The sequence below is a fragment of the Lytechinus pictus genome, chromosome 7 (genome assembly GCF_037042905.1).
Source record: "Lytechinus pictus isolate F3 Inbred chromosome 7, Lp3.0, whole genome shotgun sequence".
Lineage (NCBI taxonomy): Eukaryota > Metazoa > Echinodermata > Echinoidea > Temnopleuroida > Toxopneustidae > Lytechinus > Lytechinus pictus.
This window is the reverse complement of record NC_087251.1, coordinates 39,690,529-39,698,742: the sequence shown is the minus strand read 5'-3', so window position 1 is coordinate 39,698,742 and position 8,214 is coordinate 39,690,529. Positions and strand designations below refer to the sequence as shown.

The 8,214-nt window shown below is 34.4% G+C and overlaps 1 long non-coding RNA gene across 1 annotated transcript; it reads left to right on the top strand.

The window, feature by feature from the left end:
* The first annotated feature begins 2,383 nt into the window (after window positions 1–2,383).
* Window positions 2,384–4,984, top strand: LOC135154637 (uncharacterized). The gene is made up of 3 exons (XR_010294008.1): window positions 2,384–2,410; window positions 3,639–3,729; window positions 4,596–4,984. It is a non-coding gene; the product is annotated as an uncharacterized LOC135154637 (long non-coding RNA).
* The last annotated feature ends 3,230 nt before the right edge of the window (window positions 4,985–8,214 follow it).

The window sequence follows — 8,214 nt, the reverse complement described above, 5'->3', positions numbered from 1 at the left end:
TCCTCATATCCGCTTTAGAGAGAATGAATGATTATTCTTTCTGAAACCATCAATTGATTTCACTTATTAAAACATTTGTAAAAATATGATCATATTATATTGAGCTCACTGAACCTCAATATTTTCATGAGAGGTATCTGATGGGGTCACATGATAAAATGTTTTAATATCAATTACATCCAACCGCATACAACAAAGGCACCATATATGAGCTACTGATCTATGGAACGCGGAAAGGCTAAAATTTGATCACTGTCACTTTTGATTTGATGGACCTCCGTACCAGCCATCATCAAATCAAGTGCAGCCATCAGTAAATCAAAAGTGGCCATCATCATATCAATTTTCAGCATCATATCCCTCTGTACCAGCCATCATCAAATCAGTTTCTAACATCAAATCAATGTTGTCCTTTCGGCGTTCCTGATGTGCGCGCCAAAAGGACACCTGTAAGTTGATGGCAGCCACTTTTTATTTGATGACGGTTACTTTTGACTTGATGACGGCCACTTTTTACTTGCTCTTTATTTGATGACGGTTACTTTTGACTTCATGACGGCCACTTTTGACTTGATGGCGGCTGCTTTTGATTCGATGATGGCTGCTTTTGATTTGATGATGGCTGCTTTTGATTCGATAGTGGCCACTTTTGATTTGATGATGGCTGCTTCTGATTTGATGATGGTTGCTTTTGATTCGATAGTGGCCACTTTTGAACTGATGATGGCCACTTTAGATTTGATGATGGTCACTTTCAATTTATTTATCGCTTTTCATTTGATGGTCACTTTTTGTTTGATGGTCACTTTTTATTTGATCACTTAATTTGATGGTCACTTTTTATTTGATGGTCACTTTTTATTTGATGGTCACTTTTCATTTGATGGTCACTTTTCATTTGATGGTCGCTTTTAATTTGATGGGCACCTTTTATTTGATGATCACTTATTTGATGGTCACTTTTAATTTGATGGTCACTTTTAATTTGATGGTCACTTTTAATTTGATCATCAATTTTTATTTGATGGTCACTTTTAATTTGATGGTCGCTTTTTATTTAATGGTCACTTTTTATTTGATGGTCACTTTAAATTTGATGGTCACTTTTTATTTGATGGTCATTTTTAATTTGATGCTCAGTTTTTATTTGATGGTCACTTTTAATTTGATGGTCGCTTTTTTGTTGCTCACTTTTTATTTGATGGTCACTTTTAATTTGATGGTCACTTTTTATTTGATCATCACTTTTTATCTGATCATCACTTCTTTGACGGTCACTTTTTATTTGATGGTCACTTTTTATTTGATGCTAACTTTTCATTTTATGCTCATTTTTCATTTGATGCTCACTTTTAATTTGATGATCGATTTTTATTTGATGGTCACTTTTTATTTGATGGTCACTTTTAATTTGATGGTCACTTTTTATTTGATCATCACTTTTTATCTGATCATCACTTCTTTGACGGTCACTTTTTATTTGATGGTCACTTTTTATTTGATGCTCACTTTTCATTTTATGCTCATTTTTCATTTGATGCTCACTTTTAATTTGATGATCGATTTTTATTTGATGGTCACTTTTTATTTGATGGTCAATTTTTACTTGATGGTCGCTTTTTATTTGATGGTCACTTTTTATTTGATGCTCATTTTTTATTTGATGGTTACTTTTTATTTGATGCTCACTTTTTATTTGATGGACACTTTTTATTTGATCGTCACTTCTTCTTTGATGGTCACTGTACATTTGATCATCGCTTTTCATTTGATCATCACAATTTCAGTTGATGGTTTCGGCATTCCATACATGGTCGATTTATATTTGATGGTCACTTTTCATTTGATCGTCGCTTTTTATTTGATCGTCACTTTTCATTTGGTCGTCGCTTTTCAGAGTACGTGCGCATAAACGTGTCGCAGTGAGCACTGAGCAGATCCATGGATAAAATAGCGCAGCTTGGTATCAGTTGAACGCGCGCGTGCTGCTCGATGTGCTACCATATGTATATGCTGTGTACACTTCGAACCATAGACAAATAAATACGTATAGACTGAAAGGTAGCACCCGCGGAAAAGCCTCATTTAAATAACATTTGCATATAACGTACAGATACTCCATAGAAGCTCCATGGTGATAAGCGTATTTTTTACCACTTTCGGCCACACCCCCTGGGAGACATTTGAACCGAATCCTAAGCCCCATTTGCATATTGCTAATGAATCATTTATTTTTTCTTTTCGTACTCGCAAGATACTGTGATTTGATTGGACCTTACCTTATGAATAATGTATTTTTCTATTGAAATTCGTACGTCATAATTTGACCCCATCGTCACTTCCGCTTAATTAAAGGCTGAAAGATGACGTCACCCACACAGAAGAAGATTATATCCTTGAAAGATTTTCGGTGAGTACTGTCAGATTAACGCTGAATTTTAATTCATTTACAAAAATAAATCAAAAGATCTAATGTTATATGGATCTTGAGAAGTCTGGGTACAACATGAATTAATTTGTGTTTATAAAAAGTGAATAATTAGGAAGCAAACGACTTGCGAAAACTCAAAACTATTTCCATCGTCGTGAGCTAAAAATGTAGGCTAGATTACATGTAAATCTCCATCTGCTACCATTTGAGACCTCGTATTAATTATCACGCCAGACTTTTGGGCGAGAGTTAATTTCTCTGAAATTTCGACGCCTACCGAGATCTCGGCAGGCATAAGCGCATGGAAAGAACTAACCCACGGGGCTCCGGCCCGCGTGCCGAACAACAACAACAACCCCTGGGTTAGGAAAGAACTAGATATAGTCCCTTTAACGTTTAGGCTAGACGTTGTCTGGGATCTATCGCGCATCCATATTGACTCTATAGAAAGACATTCACTCCATTAACCCGTTCCCTTCTTTGAATTCACATGCTTGATTTTTTAATTTTATAAAGATGTTTCATTTCCCAAAGGCAAAGTCCAAACTTATTTATAGTTCTTTTCATGTTTTATTTTTATTTTTCTAAACTTGAAAGTTAATAATAGGCCTACAGTAGTAGGGCCTACAGGTCTTGGCTAAAGCTAAAAGAAAACTTTTCTACCTCTTATCCTATCTATTCTCTAGCTTAGGTTTATAGACCTAGACTAAACTTACTTAGGCCTACAAGGCTACAACAAAGCGACCTCCTGTATAATCTATATAGGCCTAGCCCTAGGGCTAGGCCTAGTATTATTTCAGTCACTAAGTCAGGGTCTAAGTTAAGGATTTATTTATTGGAGGTTAGCTTTTGTTTGGCCTAACGTGTAGATTTTTCATCGGGGCATTTGTCGTCAGAGCAAATGTCATGAAACCATTAAAAAAACCCTGGGTCAAGACAGCTTTAGTTTAGATCTAACACTTGTATGATAATATGATTCAATAACATTGAAATTTCGCAGAATGGTAGGTTTAACAAAAATGAAATTTAAATCTACTTTTGATGTAGATCTAGATCTACTTACATTTAGTTCCAGATCTATGTACGCCAGAGTCTGTGATTAGATCTAGATATATACGCTATAGTCCAAGTGTTATGTGTTTTAATTTTTTTTTACAATAGCTTGTATTGCTGACATTTCTGTCTGTGTGTATGTTCTATTCAACAGACATAGAACATGATGCTGCTTCACATCCTCTTTTAGAGACTCGAGGATTACAAGACCGAATTAAGCTGCAGGACCCTCCTGATTCATAAAGGTAAAAAAAAAACAATAATCATCCTATCTATCAAACTGAATGACTTCATGTATTTACAGACCAAATGACTTTATCCAAAAATGAGTCCAGATGTCAATGATTTCATTGTCCTAAAAGCGTTATATTAAAATCCATTTCAAATTTCAATACCCATGTTCAATAATTTACAAGATAATAACTCTTTTTAGTGTCAATACACAAATCAATTTCTTTGAAAATTTGCTAACTCATAGATTTTGGCATCATTGGCATCTGGAGTCATTAATTTTAGCCATGCCTTATTTCGGTGCAAATCAAAATCTACATCTCTGCAAAAAATACATACTGACTATCTAAATATGAATATGGTATCAAATTATTTGGGAGAATATACTGATTCTAGTGTTATATAATTATTATGTGTTCATGACATATTTTTACATTAAATTGGGGTTTTGTGAGGTGTCCTTTTTTTTTTTGGGGGGGGGGGGGCTCACATGGTAGACCAAGATATAAGTTGTATTGACTAAATGAAAATAAAATCAGCTCAGAGACTAGGCTGGAGTCGTATTGACAGGCTCCATTTTAATTTTCACCTGTCATGTTTTCAGGGGACAATTAATATCACCTACCGGTAGATCTAGCTTGTCAAAATTAAATAAGAAAATCAGAATATACTAGGCTAAGCAAGTGGAAAATCATATGTAATCAACTTATTTGCTTCCTACCCACTCATGAATTCTTCAATCCACACCAGATTTTGTAAAGGTGACTCATTCGGCTTGTGGTTTCATTAAACTTTTATACATATTTTTTAATTTTTTTAATTTTTTTATGATGGCTTGATTGAATTGCTAACATTTCTGTCGTTTTTTTTTTTTCAACAGATATGGAACATGACTCTGCTTCACATCCTCTGTTTTAGAGACTCAAGAAATACAAGACCAAATTAAGGGTTTGCTTTTTAATTCCAATAATAATTTTCTGGAGGAAGAATTAGGGAATAATGCATTGACAATATGCCAAACATCCTATATCAAACTGAATTACTGCATGTATTTACAATAGAGTGTTGTAACCGCCCCCCCCCCACACTACTGACCAAACAAAACCCATAAACAATTTAAGAGGGATACGGTTATTTTAGGGGTAATTATACTTGCTGATTGTAGCAGTAGTTTTTACAATTATGGATGTAGATAATGATAATGTTTATAATAATAATACTTAGAATAATAAATTTATTACAATGACATAACAGGAATGATAAATAAAAATTCAGCAATACAATATGTACATGAAATTGTGTAACAATTTTGGCAATGAAGAATGTTTAACAAAAATAATGATCAATGAATTCGGGGGGGGGGGGGGCATGTGACATTGCATCTGTGTTTGTGAGGACAGTAGTCTCTTTCAGATGGGAACGAGTTCTGATCAAAATTTGATCTTTAAACTCAAGAGGAAAATAATTGTTACCTGATTTATGTATTTGGAATAAAATGAATTGAAATAATAATTTTGTCATTGTCACTGAATTAACAAGTCTTCTATAATTCTTTTTAGCTGAGAGTTTAGGTGAATCAAGTTATTTCAGGAGACACTGGAAGTACTAGTAGAATTAATGGACGAGCAATAGTGAACAAGCAGCATAAATTTAAGAGTAATGAGACCTACATTTTGCAGCCATGGATCAAGGTTGGAGGGGTGGTAGTTGCAGGTTTTCTCTGTAAAAATCACCCCCATTAAAAAACATAACAAATAATATATAAAGATATTTTTAAAAAATGAATAAATTTGAAAATAAAATAGAAAACAATCCTTTTGAGAACCAGGACCTTTAAGGTGGAGGGCAAAAGACCCCCCCCCCCCCCTTAAAGAATGTTTGATCCATGGCTGTTATGTAGATGTGATAGAGAATTTCTAAATATATATTTTTTTTTAATGAGAAAGATACATGGGTGATTTCATGTTTGCTGTTGAACTTTTGGTGTGGCGTCTTACAAGTTTTACATCATCATTACAGCACCAAAATTACAATCAAATTGATTCATAGATTCATCTCACTTGATGTTGAGCTATTAATGTTATTTGGATTATTTTTGTAAACTCACATTAGGTTTTGGAGGAAGGAAGAACTAAATTGTGCTACGAACACCAACGCCAAAGTTGGAATCACCCAGTGTATTTTCTTTTTTTAATGAATTGCGAGAAGAGCTGAGAGGTGGAAAATATAAGAGAAAGAGTTGTGTGTGTGGTTTAATAATGAGAGTGCGATATGGCAAAGAGAGAGCTGAAGAGAGATTAAAAGAATAGATAATATATTATAATAATAATGTGAAGGGGCATAGGGTGCACAAGAGAGTGGACAGAGCCAATTGACAATTTACCCACAAGGAGAAACCATAAAGGGCCATTTTATTCTTTATTTATTTTGAGAGGAGGCGGGGATAAATGAGGGAGAAACAATTTATAAAGAGTGGGGAAGAGGAATAAGATGAATAGAGATGACTTAAAGACAAAAATTAGGCCAATCAGAGTGTGTGTGTGTGTGTGGGGGGGGGGGCAAAGCCGATCAGTGCGCCCCCCCCCCAATTTGACAGGCTCAATTAAAAATTGTAATGTAAAGTGTGTCCCCCTTCTGAAAGTGAAGACCCCCCTTTTTTTTGCTTTTCAAATTTTTCCTTGAGAAAATGTGCCCCCCTTTGGAAAAATCCTAGATCCGCCCTGCCTGAAACTGATGAAGTTTGGTAATGACATGTCACTTATCTGTGCTGTTAAAAAGAGTGAACACAAAGAAATTAGATTACCCCCCCCCCTGCAAAAAAAAAATTAAATGATCATTATCAATAATTGGAAAAGCTTAGCGTAAAAAACACACTATTAATTAATTACAGAAAATAAATAGGTTCTAATTAAATCCAATCCTATTTTCTAAAGAAATTTTGGATTCAGAATTTGTTTTTACTATATATCATTACTAACGATTACACTGCGATGTGAAACATGCCTCTAGTGATTCTGATCTGGAGAACAGCAGAGAAAGGTCGTATTTTTTTTTAGATGAAAGAACCAAATTACAAAACCAGTAAGTGAAACGTTCAAACTGAAATACATTGTTATTATTTATATTGGCGTATTGTTATTGTGATATAAACTAGTTCGTAAATATCTTCCCCTTTCATTTACACCGATGTTAAAAAGAAGATAAAAACAGGCTGATTCACCCCCCCCCCCTCCCCCATCTCCAGGTTAAACAAGATTAAGAAAAGTGTCAGGCTGCGGTGCTAGTGTACGTTGCATGTAAACTGCATTCTATGCACGGATTGAAAAACGATGCATGCATGATGACTCATTGTAGTGAAGAACGCTGATTGGTCAATAGTAGTAAGAAGTAGATTAATCACGTGATGAATATATTAAATTTCATGAATAATTAACGCAAAGTTGACCTCGCTCAATGCGCATGCGTGACGCTGATCTCCACTTTCTGCTTTGTCATATAAAGAGTCTATTGGGATGTGTGGAGCAGCGAACTGATGAATTATTCATGCATATGCAAATGGGGGCTTAGGATTTGCCCAAATGTCTCCGACAAAATGGCGGAGCTTCGGGGGCCTGGTACATGAGGATTTGCTCAGTGCATGCTCACTGCGACACGTTTATGCGCACGTACTGTAAAAAGTGATGATCAAATGAAAAGCGACGACCAAATGAAAAGTGCCGATCAAATAAAAGCGACGATCAAATGAAAAGCGACCATCAAATATAAAGCGACCATGTATGGAATGCCGAAACCATCAACTTAAATTGTGATGATCAAATGAAAAGCGACGATCAAATGAAAAATGAGCATAAAATGAAAAGTGAGCATCAAATAAAAAGTAACCATCAAATAAAAAGTGATCATCAAATTTAAAGTAGCCATCAAATAAAAAATAACCATCAAATAAAAAGCGACCATCAAATTAAAAGTGAGCATCAAATAAAAAGTTAGCATCAAATAAAAAGTGACCATCAAATAAAAAGTGACCGTCAAAGAAGTGATGATCAAATAAAAAGTGATCATCTAATAAAAAGTGATCATCAAATAAAAAGTTAGCATCAAATAAAAAGTGACCATCAAATAAAAAGTGACCGTCAAAGAAGTGATGATCAAATAAAAAGTGATCATCTAATAAAAAGTGATCATCAAATAAAAAATGAGCATCAAATATAAAGTAACCATCAAATAAAAAGTGACCATCAAATAAAAAGTGACCAACAAATAAAAAGTGACCATCAAATAAAAAGTGACCAACAAAAAAGTGACCATCAAATTAAAAGTGACCATCAAATAAAAAGTGACCATCAAATAAAAAGCGACCATCAAATAAAAAGTGAGCATCAAATGAAAAGTGAGCATCAAATAAAAAGTGACCATCAAATAAAAAGTGACTGTCAAAGAAGTGATGATCAGATAAAAAGTGATGATCAAATTAAAAGTGACCATCAAATAAGAATTGA